This window comes from Carlito syrichta, unplaced genomic scaffold (assembly GCF_000164805.1).
Source record: "Carlito syrichta isolate Samal-C Ts95f unplaced genomic scaffold, Tarsius_syrichta-2.0.1 Scaffold308652, whole genome shotgun sequence".
In the NCBI taxonomy this organism is placed as follows: domain Eukaryota; kingdom Metazoa; phylum Chordata; class Mammalia; order Primates; family Tarsiidae; genus Carlito; species Carlito syrichta.
The window spans coordinates 633,303-649,503 of record NW_007252748.1 but is presented as its reverse complement, the minus strand read 5'-3'; positions in this window follow the sequence as shown (position 1 = coordinate 649,503).

The following is a 16,201-nucleotide window of genomic DNA, read 5'->3' as shown; positions in this document are numbered from 1 at the left end:
TAAACCCCGAGGCTCTTCAAAGTCTGAAAGACTAATCTTGAAAGGAGCCAGCAGAAAACTTGTTCTCACTCCCTCCTACCCCATGCAATGGATAATCCCTATTTATTGCCATCATTCAGTAAATATACAGCCTAATTAGACATTGATTCTGATTCCATAAGCTCACAGGTTATGGTGTAGTAAGACGAGGACGGACATGACTACCACGCCCTGTCTTGAAGAGGAGGGTGTCCTAGGGAGAGGCACACACTAGCAAAAGGGTTCCTGTCGGCCAGGGAACTGGGCACTGAGAAGGAGGCTGGAATCTCTGAGTTAGGCCTTGAAGGTTGTGTGAGATGCACACTCATTCAAGGGGGGACTGGGTGGCAAGGGCACTCTGGGCAAGAGGGAGCAATCTGAAGGGTGGAGGAAGGAGAACCTGGAACAAAAATAAAGGCACAGCACCAGGGCCAAACTACTCCTCAGAAACAAATGGTTGAACAAATGCTTGTTTGAAAATAAGGAAATACAGGCGGGCAGGATGTTGGAGCGCCTCAAATCTGGGACTGAAGGCTTTCACTGGTAACAAGGGACTGCCCAGTCGCTGACCACATGTAACTGGGCAGCGAAGGCCACTGTCTCACCACCTGATAACGCTGCAATCCTTTCTTACATGACTCTGTGGCTGCCGCCCCCGAGCCCTAGCTCTGTGTAATGAACAGCTGGGAGGAGAATGGTGAGAACCAAACCCCTGACTGGTCTCTGAGGCCTCTCAGGGCTCCCTAGCGGTGGCACCTCGACACAGCCACCACCCATCACAGCTTCATTTCAAGGACTGACTGCCAAGACGGACTTATGGCAGCACTCCTTATCCTGGTGACTGTGTGGCTGTATCTCCCTGCTCCCATCATGGCCTTGGAGAAGTGGTTAATGTCATCAGGTTGAGCAGATAACCGCGCCCAGGACTGACTTGTGCTGACCTTCAGAGTGGGGTGTGTTCAGGGACAAAAAGCACACAGCTTTTTTGGCCCAAGAGCAGTGCTCATGAAGGTAGCTGGCAGAGAAAGTCCCCAGTGTGAGCTCTGTGTCTTCCTCAAGAGATTCAGGGATGGAAGCAGGGATGTGCCGAGGCAGGACCAGATGGCTGCAGCTGGAGATGTCTCCAGAACAGAGGCCTCTCTCGTTTCCCCTGATTCCTAGACTCACTAAGCTGGAAGGGTCCTCCAGAGATCATTCCGTCTGTCTCCTTGTCTTGAAACGGGAAAAACAACTAAACCACCAGCTGGTAGGGAGCATCAGCAACAGCCAAGTGGGGAGCAGGATGAAGGAGCTCGGTGAGGTGAGAACACAGCGCCTGTTCGGCGGAAGGGCAGGGGACAGTGCAAGAAGGTGGGGTGACGTCTGTGGGGCGACGTCTGTGGGGCGGGGGCTGTGAGCTGAGCCCCAGCTGCAAAGTGCAGAGGGAGCAGGAGCTGGAGCCCAGTGCTGGTTCTGTTGGCCTGGTTTTAAGAGAACTGTGTGAGGAGCCCACACTGCAGAGAAATCATGGGATCTGAAATCAGGCCAAGTCTCTGAGATATTTGTACCCCTGAGCCATAAATTTCTTTAAGTGGACTTTGCTGAAAACCCCAGTGTTGTCTGGGTCTGTTTTTCAGCCAGAAGGCAGTATACTGTGAAGATAAGAGCAATAAATTTGGTCCTTTATTGACGAAATAATTATTTGACTGAAAAGTCTCATAAGGCCAATAATAACTGTGAAATCACTGTGCACACTTCATTACCGAGCTGTCCCCTCCCCCAGCATCTATGGAGAAATGCAAACTAGTCTCTAAATTTGTTCTTTATGTTATCTTATCCATAATTGGGTCCTGGCTTTTAAGAATACTTATGTGATTCCAATAAGAAAGCAACAAAGGGCTAGGCATGATGGCTCAAGCCTGTAATCCTAGCACTTTGGGAGGCTGAGGTGAGGAGATTGCCTGAGCCCATGGATTCGAGAACAGTCTGGGCAATTTGGCAAGACCTCATCTCTACAATAAATCAAAAAATTAGCCGGGTGTGATAGCACGTGCCTGTAGATCCGACTGCTTGGAAGGCTGAGGTGGAAGGATTGCTGGAGTCCAGCAGGTCAATGCTGGGGTGGCCATGAGTGTGCCACTACACTCCAGCTTGGGCAACAGAGTGAGACCCCAACTCAAAAAAAGAAAGAAAGAAAGCAACAGAGTTTACCAACATATGGAAAAAGCATTTCAAGGAAAAAGAAATTTCTACGGTGGAACAGAGGCCAGCTGATCTGAGAGGCCAGGAGGGAGGTTGACCAGATGTTCCTGCTGGAAGTGATCACTGGGCTGTCTGCTCAGATGGGTCTTCCAAGGCCTGGGGCCCATGTGCGGCATCCTGTCACCGGGTCCAGACATCCAGACCACAGGAGGTTGGGTGGGAAACCAAAGCCACTGTATATAATTCAGGATGAGTGAATGAGGTTTCCAGTACTGGCACCCAGACACCTTGCTGCAATTATCCACTTGAAAGCCCAGGAAATGGTAAGAAGTCTGGGGTCTGTTTAAGATGCCTCGAGGGCAGAACCTGCCACCCAGGAGGTGCTAAGGGAACTGGGGAGGCCCCAGGGACCTCCCTGTAAGTGGAGAAACTGGGTTCATTCTCTTTGAACTGTGGTTGTCGCTGCTGGCTTTAACTAGATGTCATGGGAAGAATCCAAGTGTTGACGTCATATCTAGATTCAAATCTTGGTTTTTTCACTTGTGTAAACTTAGCCATTCATTTATTCTCTTCGGGCCTCGGTTTTTTTACTCATAAAATGGGGGCTAATGTAAGTGAGAACTGAACGAATGCACCTTCTAGGCACTTAGCAACAGGAGGCATGACACTGTGTGCTAAGCACCCAGAGCCTGTTGCCACATCACCGGAAGTGATGCCGGCGCTCTCCCTGGCACCTAGAAGTCTAAGAATGTACAGTAGGTGCCACTGGTGTAACAGATCCGTTTGCCCTCTTGGGTTTTTCCTTGGTGTCTAATTTGTGCAGAAATTCAAAGCAAATAGACTTGACAGACTTCTAAAACTTTCCTCAGGCCCCAGTAAATAGAAGCTTCCTTCAACCACCCTTGACAAGGATGGGTAGTTTTCTGAACACCTCCAGTTATCAGAATGGGTGCTGGGGAGCCTCTGGCATGGTGATGGGCCAGAGTAGGAAGCCCAAGGGCCTAGTGGTAGAGGTGGGCAGAAGCTGGTAGTGGACTCAGGGCCAGGAGCTGGGGGGGATCTGTCAGTGGGCTGGTCAGGGTCGTGAACCTCAAGCGGTGAGTGGTTCTCAGTCTTTGCTGCAAGTTGAAACCACCAGGAAGACTTTAAAGACTACAGTTGCCAGAGTCCCACCCCTCGGGTTGTGATTTAATTGGTCTAAGGTGTGGCCTGGGTGGTGGCCTTATAAAAGCCCCCCAGGTGGTTCTAATGAGCAGCCAGGGTGTGAACCCATGATGCCCACAGCCAAGCACCTGGAGGTATGTAGAAGCATCTGCCAGTCATCTGGATGTGAGAGCATCCAGATGTGCAGGGCAAAATAAGACCAGCTTCTGAGATTTGGTCCAAAGTCAAAGGGAGACTTGTTCTTCCACTCTGTGCTCTCCAAGTGCCCTGCACTGCCCTATCAGAGCCTGGACCTCTCTGCACTGTATATGGCACTTATTTGATTATATGTCTATCTCCCTCAGGCTGCAGGGGTTCAACTATTTCAGTCTAAGCATCTCCAGTAACAAGTACCATGCCTGACCCAGAGCAAGTCCTTGGTGGGCGTGGGGTGAATGGAGTAGACCCCATCATGGGTCTCCTCTTTCTGGTACTAATCTGGCGCTCCTAAATCCCACCAAACAGAAGCTAGGTTAGTGCCAGTGTCTGAGGTGAAACTTAGCCAGTATCAGGAATCAGGTGATTTCATCTGCAAGGAAAAGAAAAAGAGCCTGGGACCTGGTAGGACCTAATAATATTCTCTCCGATTATTTGCCTAACAAAGACTTTCTTTAAGAAAGACATGATTTCTAGTCGCCATGGGCTGTTTTAGGTTTGAGGAGGATATGACGCAGCGATTACATTTTACAGAGCAGTTTCTTAATCCAGTTTGTTTATTTATTTATTTATTTTTTGACTTGAGCTCATAAGCCACTAATTGCTGTGCAGAAAGCTGGGGTGACGTCAGCAACCTTCCATTTGGGAGGGGAGGTGGTGGAAAGAAAAGGAACCACAAGCTGTTTTCCTGAGTATGAGTTTAGTCTGTCAGCTTTGACCTTTCCATTCCAACTCAATGCCTATTCAACAAAAAACCTTGACATTTAAAAAGGCAGTACATCCAGCCCACATCTTTATGTTATAGGCCGGCCACTTTTCAGAGCCTCCTTTCTTCAGAATTACAGCCAAAAAAGTCGCTTGGCATTTCTGCTGCTTCTGTTCCCTAGTTTTCTGAAAAATGAAGGGGAGATGGGAGAGATAAAAGCGTCTGTTATCCCGATCGATGTCTGTTCCCCTCAGTGTATCTGCGTTTGCCAGTGGGTGTCAGTGAGTTGCACACGGCTCCATTTTGCTTTGAAAAGGGTAGGACCGCAGGTGTCGAGAGACAAGATGAGACAGGTGGAAACCCACTTCGGTACACCTATTTTTAGCTCAGATTCTATTTAAGTGGAAGTGATAACTTCAAGGTAACTGGCAGGAGAAAATGAGTCTGTTCGCACAGTAATTGTATGCCCCAAAAAGGAATGCACATCCTTAAGGTAATCCAATGACTGATCGCGGGGAATCTTCAAGACGGGGTCCTTGGAGAAGAACCTCTGTAGGAGGACCCTTTAAAGAAACGAGCAGAGCCTGAAAAAATTCACTGATGAACCTTGAGCCTCTGGCTGACTCCAGGCCAGCCATCAGTCTGCTACAACATCTTCCTTTTCTCCTTTGGCGGCTCTGGGAATTGTCAGTGCTCCAGAAGGGGAGGTCACTAGTTAGGAGGCTGGACAGAGCTGGAGTGTATCACCCAGATGCATGCCACCCGGGAAATCCTTAGACCTGGTGTCCACTCCTTGATCACAAGCCTCTCACCTTCTGGACCCCTCTCCTCTCCCTCTTCCCATACCTTCACTTTGACCTCTAAGAGAGGTGACTCCTCCCATCTGCCTTTCTGTCACCCTCATCCTCCATCTTCGCTCCCTTCCCTCACTGGCAGAGGCTAAGTGGGGTATTGCTCAACTAAGTTCTTGCCAAAACGCTTAACTCCCTCATTCTCAGGTGAACCCCGCCATCTTCGTGCCGCTGGAAAACCCGTTCACCATGCAGGTGGGCACTGGCAGACACAGCCCTGCCTAACTCTCCTCTCCCCGCTCTAGATGACGGCTGACAAGAAACCAGAAGTCTTGTCTTGTCTGTCTCATGCCCTCCTTTGGCCTGGCCCAGAGCAGGTGCTCAGTAAAAGTGTGTGGAAGAGAGAGCTCCTTTTGCATGTCAGTGGGCGTCAGAATTTAAGAGTTCTTTAGTCTCTGTACATGTCTGCTGTGTGATATGGGATAAGGTTTCAGTCCATCTTTTTCTCAGTTTTCTTGGGTACATGAGGGAAGAAAGAAGTGGCCCAAGGATGGTTAATGACCTGAATGATGACAGAGGAAGAACCTGGACAGGACACTGACCACTTGGAAGACAGCAGTCATTGTGAGTATGTATTGGATCCTAGCTACACAGGCAAGATGCTTCTGTGGGTTCTGCAGAGGGTAAAACCCCAACCTACCCTGTCTCTAGGACCCATCCCAAGGTTGGAAGGAAGAGTATGAGAGAGAGTGGAAGACAGGCAGACGGACTGCATGAGAAGGGGGGAATGGTGGACCACGTGCTATGCAGAAGGGCATCAGGCTGCGAGGAGGGGCTGGGGCCTGTCTTGACTCTGCCTCCGATTCTCTGGTTTACTCCAGCTGGCTTCTTCCTCTCCTTGGACTTCCATTTCTTCTCAATGAGACAAAAGTCCCCCCAGGTCATTGTGGGGGTCCCCTTTTTACCCTGACACCTATGACTCAAGTCCCATCGAGTTGAGCTGTGGTCAGAACTTTTTCCTGGGAATTAGAATTTGTTCTACCCACGGGGTTTTCCCTGTCTCTCCCTCCCTGCCCCATCTCAGACAGGACCATTGCCAGGGCCTGAGATGGACAGAAATGACAAGAACATCTGCATCAATGGTCCAGTGTGCCCAGGCCTGTGTTGAGTGGAGATGCAGAAAAGTTGCCCTTGGGAGTGGAAATCTGGGAGTGAGCAAAGCAAGACGCATCCTGCTTTTCCATCTGGAATTTTCTTTCTGGCAGAAACAGATGTTCTCTCCACCCCTCACTTGTAAAAGGGGCCTGATAGCAACAGCCACAGTCGTGTTGTGGAGTTGTTGCAGGACTCAGTGAGAGGACACAAGAGAAGCGCCGGGACTCACTGGTTGGGCGGTGAGTTCTGGGTGGAGGTGGTTGGTGATTATTATTCTCATCCTCCTTCCTGCCGTTAAACTTTGCCATTTCCATAAGTTCTGATAAGAGTCTCCTAGGGCTTTCCAGTTCCTGTGCAAAGCTGCTGGCATTGATTTTGCTTTCAATTCAATTTCACTTTTTTTAAAAAAATGTATTTCCTATGCATGTTGCTCTATCTCTTCCTTTGAAAATTTTCAAGTAAGTCGATGTGGTCTTAGCAACCATATTACATTTCAATAAAATTAGAAAGTTGAAATGGTATTTGAAAATTATGGAAAATTTCTAGGTAATGAGACTGGGCTCTGGTTTGCATTCAGAATAGCTTTCCTATCTGGCAGGAGCAGGTGTGGGATAGGGGAGGGCAGGATGAAGGACCTGAGAGCAGAGCTCTTCCCAAGACTGCTTTCCCCTTCTCCTCTGCTTGTCGAGGCAATTGATAATCCCTTTCTTTTTAGAGAAAAAAAAATCGTTTTTAAACGGTATGCCTCCTTTTCAGTTCAAAGTTGTAAAGACATTGGAATAGCAGATTCTGTTTCAAAATGACCTGCGTTTTAATGCCACGAAAAGAACAAAAATTAAAACCCTGGACTCTGAAAAGATACACGTTCACAGTTCATTACAAAAGCATTAACTGTTCTCAGCAAACAAGGAATCCACTTGGGTATAGCTGTCATCTGTGAACATCATTACAGTTACTTAAACTAAGCTTTTCGTCAAATCATAGGGAAGAACAACTTTGGCCCGCATTTACAGTTTTAAAGAAATTTCTCTCAAGCTTAAACTAGGATCAGATCTGCCTACATGGACAGATTCAGTACAGAAAAGATCAACCAGTCACAGAGCAGGGTCATCTTTGTGGTTCTCTGTCCCACCCCATGCCAGCCTCCAAGGGATATTGGGTGCCAGGCTCTCTGCCTCTTCCATGGGCAGTGAAGGCTATGCTGATTCTCTTCCTCCTCTGGGGCGTACATTGTTTCATCATCAATTTCAGGTCTTGAGGTCAACCAGTCGAAGGTTGGTTACTTTCTCCTAGGCATCGGGTCATTAATTCCTGTCATTGTCTCTGGGAATGAGGGGGAGAAAATGGGGCTTCCAAATGGTTATTTAGCACAGAGTTGCCCTGCTCTGACAGTAATGCATTTTTTGCCAAAGTAAACTTAGTGATACAATGACAAATCATAATAGGAACAAGCTTTTAAAGTTTCTAATAACTCTTTAAATAATTTTCTGTTACCTGCATATGCATGTTTATTGCAGCACTATTCACAATAGCAAAAACAGTGAACCAACCGTGCTGCTCATTGAAACTGGACTGGATTAAAAAAATGTGGTACATATACATAATGGAATATTACACAGCCATAAAGAAGGATAAAATTATGGACTTCATAGCAATGGATTTAGAGTCTATAATACTCAATAATCTGTCACAGAAGCAAAGAACTGAGTACCACATGTTCTCGCTCATAAGTGAACTCTGAACACTTACCATAATACTATAAGAAAGGGATTGGCAGTAGTCAAAAACTGTCAGGAAAGCTGATGGGGGCACCTAACACCAATAAGTGTACCTGATTTCAAATCAGGCAAAGTGGGGACCAAAGGGAGGTCCAAACTTTACCTGTATGATGGCCACTTGTATATCTAATCCTGAATTGTACCCCACATCTTTAAAATAAAAAATAAAACGATTTTTAAAAAGAGTAGACAGAGGAAGCTTCTCATGAAGAAACCAAGAAGGAACAAGAAAGATTGCACCCAACTCAGGAAAGTTTTATAGAAACCAAAGAAAAGAGTTTCACAGAGGAAATGACCAGTAGCGTGAAATGCCACAAGGTGGTCCAATGAAATACAGGCTTACAAATCAGCTTCCAGAAATGGTCAGCTACTGCTTCAGACAGAGACATTCAATCATTAAAAGTCACTTTAAACAGAGATGATATTCACAGAAGATTATTTTCTAATGTGACAGCCATAAGTGCACTATAAAGCACATATTTCACATTTACTAATTACTTTGACTGAAATAAAAAGATTTGAGGGGATTTTTAAGTAAAACTAGCAGAGTGAAATCAGAGTTCAGAATGCCTTTTCTCCAATATCCAACATAGTTACATAGCATACTTTTATTTTTATTTATTATTTTTTTGAGTTGGAGTCTCACTCTGTTGCCCAGGCTGGAGTGCAGTGGCATGCTCACGGCCACCGCAGCCTCTACCGCAGGTCAGGAGATTCTTCCTCCTCAGCCTTCCAAGTAGCTGGAACTACAGGCATGCGCTACTATGTCTGGCTAATTTTTGATTTATTGTAGCGACGAGGTCTTGCCAGGCTGGTCTTGAACTCGTGGATTCAGGCAATTCTTTCACTTTGGCCTCCTAAAGTGCTGGGATTATAGGCTTGATCCACCGCGCCCAGCCACCTATCATACTTTTAAAGGGAAAGAAGGAGTCACCAACAGCAACTGAGTGTAAAGGTACATTACCCTTACTATAATAAAAATATTTAAAAGAAAAAGCAGGGAAAAAATTGTAAGGGGTTAGTGCCATTCTCAGCCTCATCTGTGCATCCTGGCAGAGGCAATACCAGAAAAATAAAGTGCGTTAACAGAAGCCTCACTAACAACCTCAAATTTAAAAAGAAAAACAAAATAGTAAAGGAAACAGTAGGCAGCTCTAGAAGAGATCTCAGAATTCTCACGATTAGGTGTTTTCACCAAAGATGCCAGGATCTCAGCAGACACAACGACCAGGGTCTTAGCATTTTGGGTCCCTTTCTTTTGGTCTGTTTGGGTAGAAATCAAAGTGAATGAGAAGGAAAAGTGATTGTAAGCCACCAAAGCTGTTTATCCCCAGTAGTTAAACAGGGACTTATAGGACTGAAGCCAAAAGAGAAGATACAGAAGACAAGATCCCGTGGGGACGAAGGGAGGTGGGGGCCAGGTACAGTGGTTCATGGAGACTCCTCCAACTATGAAGTATTAACCCCAGACCAAAACCTATGGATATTCACACATCTTCCTTCTTCTGAGCTGACAGAATGCTAGAGCTAGACTCTAATAAGAAACAGCTATAAGTCAGGATTAAATTCATGCTCCAGAGCTCAGTGCTTAATAGGGGAAACCACCTGAAGCCCTAGAGGGTCCTATATCCTCTTACTCACCCCCAGTGGAAATAGATTTATGTTTGCTAAGTGGAGTGAATTCTGGTGTACGTCGCTTAACAAGAGGGGCCCAATATAATTTCAGTCTTAACACACTCTAACCCTCAACCTGATCATCTCTTACCCATATCCTAATTCTAGCTTAGCATTCATTTTCTCCTTCATAATATAAAAATCTCTTTTTGGGAAACATTAATTCTACCAAATGCCTCCACGAGCGTGCTTAAGGAGTAAATGAAATAACTTGTGTGTAAAAATATGAACCTTGCAAAGGCTAGAACATCAATATGAAAATCTTTCATTGTTGCTGTTCTTATTGTTGTTATTTTGTCTTTGATACCTTGTATTTGTTGATGTCTTTTTCCAAGCTAACAGTCTTGTAAAACCACAGTTCATTGCTGAACTGCCTCCCCACACTGATTCCTCTTTAACTCATAAAGGTCTATCAAAACCTTTGTAAAGCAGTGGTAAACTGGATGTTCAACATGCATCTCTGTTTTCACTGAGATTCTTTGGTCGTAAAAAAAAAGTCTTATCGCAGGATACTGCTAAAGGAGGGAGGGAGGGTAGAAGGGAGGAGGGATAAGGGCATCGCAAGAACACACTAGGTACCACCAGGTCCACTGTCAGGGGAAGAGATGGCTTGCTAGAAATCTGCGTGCAGTTTACTTATGTGAGTAAATCCTCACATGTATCCCACAACTCTAAAATAAAATAAAATAAAATATATTTTAAAAAATAAAAATGCTGTCTTCTACAATATTGTATTTGTACGTTGGTTTCTTAATAAAGTTAATTTGACATTAAAAAAAACTTTCTGTTCCTCCTTTCCCTTTTTGTGTGTTTGCTTTGTACTCCAAAGATAATAGAAATGTTATGGATTATATAGAAAATGCAGATTAATAGAAGAAAAGAGAAACCACTCTAAATCTTTCTACTTGGTGATAAGCAGTATTAATATTTTGATGGAAGAGGTATGTGTGTGTAGCCATTTAATCTATTCATTCAATATCTATGTTTATTTGCACTCATTTATCACAGTCTTAGTATGTTAATAAAACTGGGCCAGATGCAGTGGCTCATGCCTGTAATCCCAGCACTTTGGGAGGCTGAGGGGAGAGAACTGCCTGAGCCCAGGGGTTTGAGACTAACCTGGGCAACATGGCGAGACCTCATCTCTACAATAAAAACAAAAATTATCCAGGCTACTTGGAAGGCTGAGGCAGAAAAATTGCCTGAGCCCAGCAGGTTGAAGTTGCAGTAGCCATGATTGTGCCACCGCACTCCAGTCTGGGTGACACAGTGAGACTCCAACTCAAAAAATGAATGAATGAATAAATAAATAAATAAAACTGACATTATATTGAAATGTTATCTTATATCATAGTCTTTTCACTTTACATGATAGTAAAACAATATTTTTCAAAATCACTTTTAATGGCCTCATAGCTTTCCACTGTGTAGTCATACCAATGTACTAAAGCAATCAATTTCTTGAACTAATACATAAATTTAAGTTTGGCTCGGTGTGGTAGCTCATGCCTATAATCCCAGCACTTTGGGAGGCCGAGATGAGAGGACTACCTGAGCCCATGGGTCTGAGATCAGCCTGGGCAACTAACGTGGCAAGACCTCATCCCTACAATAAATCAAAAAATTAGTTGGGTGTGGTGCCTACTTGGGAGGCTGAGGCAGAAGGATTGTCTGAACCCAGCAGGTCAAGGGTGCAGTGGCCATGAGCATGCCACTGCACTACAGATTGGGCAAGAGAGTGAGACTCTGACTCAAAAAAAAAGTATACTTTTTATAAGTATATATAGTATATATATACTTGTATATATATATATGTTTATTATTTCAATGTGGCATAACATCTAAAGGCCCTTTTCTATGGCAATCAACACATTATTTATGCTAATAATATTACAATTTTACCAATCGTAAGATTAACCATTATTTGGCACTTACTGTTTACCAAATTGTGCTTAAAGCATTCAATATTTTATTTAATTCCCACAACAATCCTATGAAGTAACTACTATATTAATTTTTCTTATCAGGTTATAACATTCACCCTAAGTCTCAGTTCCACTGTGCACTGGAAAAATCGGGCTTTTTTCTCTCTCTGTCTTTTAACTATATCATAGATTCTATAGATTTTTGTTTGACTAAAGCCAGAGAGGGCTTATAAAATACCTATTATTATTATTAACTTATTTACTTTTGAATTGGGTTCTCACTCTTTTACCCAGTCTGGGAGTGCAGTGGCATGATCACGACAACCATAACTCATGGCAGCCTTGACCTCCTGGATTCAGGCAATCCTTCCACCTCAGACTCCTCAGTAACTGGGACTACAGGCACGCACCACCATGCCCAGCTAATTTTTGTGATTTTTTTTTTGTAAAGAAGAGGTTTCACTATGTTGCTTAGGCTGGTTCAAGCAATGCTCCTGTCTCAGCCTCCCAAAGTGCTAGCATTACAGGTGTGAGCCACTGTGCCCAACTAATAAAATACCTACTATTTTAAAAAGCTTAAGCATACATGAAAACAAAACTTTTAAGCAGTACACAATAGTATACATTTCAGAAGTAAAAGACGAGCATAGAGAAAGTCACAAATGTGAGCAAAGGCTGGATGCAGCCGGGCCTGCAAACAGTGGGTTGGTTGTAGCCTGAGCCTAAGACGTGCAGAAAGGAGAGGCCTGCAGCTCCGTGAATCATGCCAGGGAAGGCTGCTGGAAGAGGCAAGGTTTGACTGGGGTCCTGAAGGGTAGATTAGATTTGGACCAAAAGAGGTAGAAGAGAGAATCTCAGGTGGATAGGAACAGCTTTCCGGGAGCATGTAGGTGCATAGAACTGTGAAAGGCCCTACCTGTATCAGACTAGCAGGCAGTCTAGTTTGTTTTGCATTCTGGGGATGTACAAGGAGGATCTGAATTTATTTATAAAAAATTGTATATTTATTCTTACATGTTTAAACTTCAGTCTCCTTCAAAGTCCTCTCCATTTGATGTAATACACTTATCAAGATGCTTTTTCCACTGCTCAAAACTGTTTTTGAACTCATCAATTTTGATGCCTTTTAGTGCTTCTGCCATTTTTTGTTTCACCTCTTCCACATCAGCGAACTGTTTCCCTTCGAGGACATTTTTTCCTTGAGGAAACAAAAAAAGTATGTTGGGGCGAGATCAAGTGAATAGGGAGGGTGGGGCATGAGGGTCATGCAGGTTTGGGTCAAATACTGCTGAATACTCAGTGCAGTGTGAGCATAAATCATGAGGAGGGGACTGAGGAGAGCTTCAGTGGGGAGCATGGCTTATGGAGAAAGAGATGAAAGGGTATAGACTTTGGAAAAGAAAGAAGCAGCTCAGCTTCCCATCCACACTTTTTTCCCTTTGATGGTGCCCTTATATCCAGGACTGGGTGTCGTGGTCAGGATAATTGTCAGGATAGGTTACTTGTCTAGAGGAACCAGACTTCTTTGAAATCTACCAGAAGTCAAGAAACGGAATTTATTGAAAGGGAAGAGCAGAGTTCCTGGGTCAGCCACGTCCAGCAGAGAAAGTGCACTGGCGGACACCTGCCTGGGAGTGTGGAGATGAGGCCAGGGCAGTAGAGCTGTGGGTGTGGCCTGTGTGGGCCCCAGTCCCATCTTGAGCCACCAAAGAAGAGACCCAGGAGGCAAATTAGTCTATACATTCCTATGAATCCGGGTCTGATGAACACTAGGTCTCTCTGCCCTGAAAACTGCAGGCGCGCTCACGGACAGTGCGCCTGGCAACCAGCTGAAACCTACCTTGGCCCTGGGGAGTCCCTGCTGAAGAAAGAGGCCTCTGGGAAGGAGGCAGCCCCAGCCCAGACTCCCTGCATTCTGGGCTAATGGTCTTGACATGGAGAATCCGAAATGAGGAACATCCAAGTCAGATTTCTATAATGAAGTGATAGAACAAGGATTATACAAACACTGCGTTACAATTCTGTCAAAATATGCGCCTATTAAAGAAAAATATGTGAAGGTGACATGGAGAAATAGAAAAAAAAGTAAAAGTATTGGACTGTTTTTGTTTTGTTGTCTCTAATATGTTCAGATATCTCCTTTTGCTTTATGAATAGTTCTATTATTTTATTATACATAGCTTATAAATATAAAATATATTAATATTTATTAATATTCAGTTTGTTGATACCATCCATAAAATGACCTTCAGATCATTTTAACTTTCCTCCACCTCGTTCCCTCACTTCTGCAATTTTAAAAGTCACATTTATAGTTCTTCTATGATTGATTACCTAAGAACCTGAGCGCTACCTACATAAGCTGAAATACCATATATAAACTGCATCCACTGATCCATAACTGCATCCACTTATGGGCAGTGTCCCTTCTTTCCCCCACTGAGATGGAGAATTCCTGTTCCTAGACTGTCTCTGTTTTTTTTTTTTTTTTGAGTCAGAGTCTCACTCTGTTGCCCAGGCTGGAGTGCAGTGGCACAATTATGGCTTAGCATAGCCTTGACATCCTGGGCTCAGGTGATCCTTTCACTTCAGTCTCCTGAGGGGATGAGACCACAGGCATGTACCACCATGCCCTTTTTTTCTTCATTTTTGGTAGAGACAAGGTCTTGTTTTGTTGCCCAGGATGGTCTTAAACTCCCAAGCTCAAGCAATCCTCTCACCTCAGCCTTCCAAAATGCTAGGATTATAGGTGTGAGCTACCACACCTGGCCTTAGACGTCTTCCCACTTCTGCTCTCTCCACCTCAGCTCCAGCCTTTAGTGATCTCCTTGCTTTTATATTGTTGTAGCTTAAACATTGATATTCTATTTTGTACTTTTAGTTTTAAAAAATCTTCTGTTTCTTCTATATGTTGAACACTGAAAAATATTAAACACTATTTATAATATGATTATGTAAATAACATTCAGTGCAGAACTGGAGAAGGAAATAAAACCTGTGTGGCTAACTCTGTGATGCTAGAAAGGAAATATTCTAAATGAATTCTTTTTTCTTACCTCCTCTCATTTGCTCAAATCATGTCTTATTTTATTGTTGCTTTTGCACTGCAGGATGGCTCAAAGTGATCCCCATTTTCTGGTGCTCTCGTGTAGACCCCTCCCTCTCTGAATCATGTGACCAAGAGAAGATTTTGGAAGTGACAGTGTGTCACTTCTGAGGCTAAGTCATTGCTGTTTCCTCCTTGACTTCTCTCGGTTCATTGTTCTAGAAGAAGCCAGCTGCCACGCTGTGAGGATGCTCAAATCCATCCATGGAGAAACCTGCATGGAAAGGAACGGAGGCCTCCCACCTCTAGCCCCATTCGCTTGCCTGTCATGGGAGTGAGCCTCCTTGGAAGCAGATCCTCCTGCCCCAGACAAGCTTTCAGATAACTGCAGCCCAGGCTGCTTCTTAAATGCAGTCTCCTCAGGGACCCTGAAGTAGAACCATCTAGCCATTCTACTTCCGATTTCCTGACCCACAGAAACTGAGATAATGCACGTCTATAGTCTTTTTAAACTCCTAAGTTTTAGGGAAGAATTGGTTATGCTCAATAAACTTTGAACTAATAGAGACTTTAATAACTGGAAGAGGAGTGTAGCCAAAACAAAAAACTAAAAATAAATGAGATGAGACTTTAGGGGACCTTGAGAGGGGGTGAATATTTTTTTTTATGTGGAAGGAAGCTGAATCATTGGGAACCAAAGGGCAGACTGGACAGCCAGTCTCAAAGATGGTCCCAGTGACCTTTATCTCCTGATATTCATACCCTTGTGCAGTCTTCTCTCACAGTGAGACACAGTGGGCCTGTGTGACCAAGAGAATGTGCAGAAGTAATGTGCGTGACTTTCAGGTCTTCCCTTGGGTTCCTTGCTCTGGAGGAAGCCAATCACAATGTCATGAAGTCAGCAAGCAGCCCTGTGGAGACTCACACGAAGAGAAACTGAGGCTTTCCACCACTCATTTCCAGCCATGTGAGTGCCCACCTTGGAAACCTCATCCTGAGGCAAACCCTCTGATGACTGCATGTGAGCTGATATCTTGACTGTAACCTCATGAGATCACATGCCACAACCACCAGCTGAACTGCCCAAACTCCTGACCTACAGAACTGTGAACAATAAGAAACATGCACTGCTGCTTTAAGCCACTAAACTTTTGTGTATTTTGTTATACAATAATAGATAATTAACACACTTGTACATTTGAATCATGACTTTTTGTGACATTTATTGTTTCTGCTCAGTTACCATAGTTTCTCACTTAATGTTAACAGAAGAAACATGCGTTTTTATACCATAACACTATGATATTTTGGCCTCATAATCAAATTCTTTTGAAATCAGCTCTGAACTTTCTAGTCCTGCTGCATACCTATCAACATTCAATCATTTATTCAATAGATAATCATTGATTCTATGTGCCATGTCTTAGGGATACAATAGGGAGTGTGATGCCTGGCACCCAGAAAGTGCTCTATTAATAATTATTTGGGAGGCTGAGGTGAGTGGATTGCCTGAGCCCGCGGGTTCGAGACCCGCCTGCGCAGCGAGACCTCATCTCTACAATAAATCA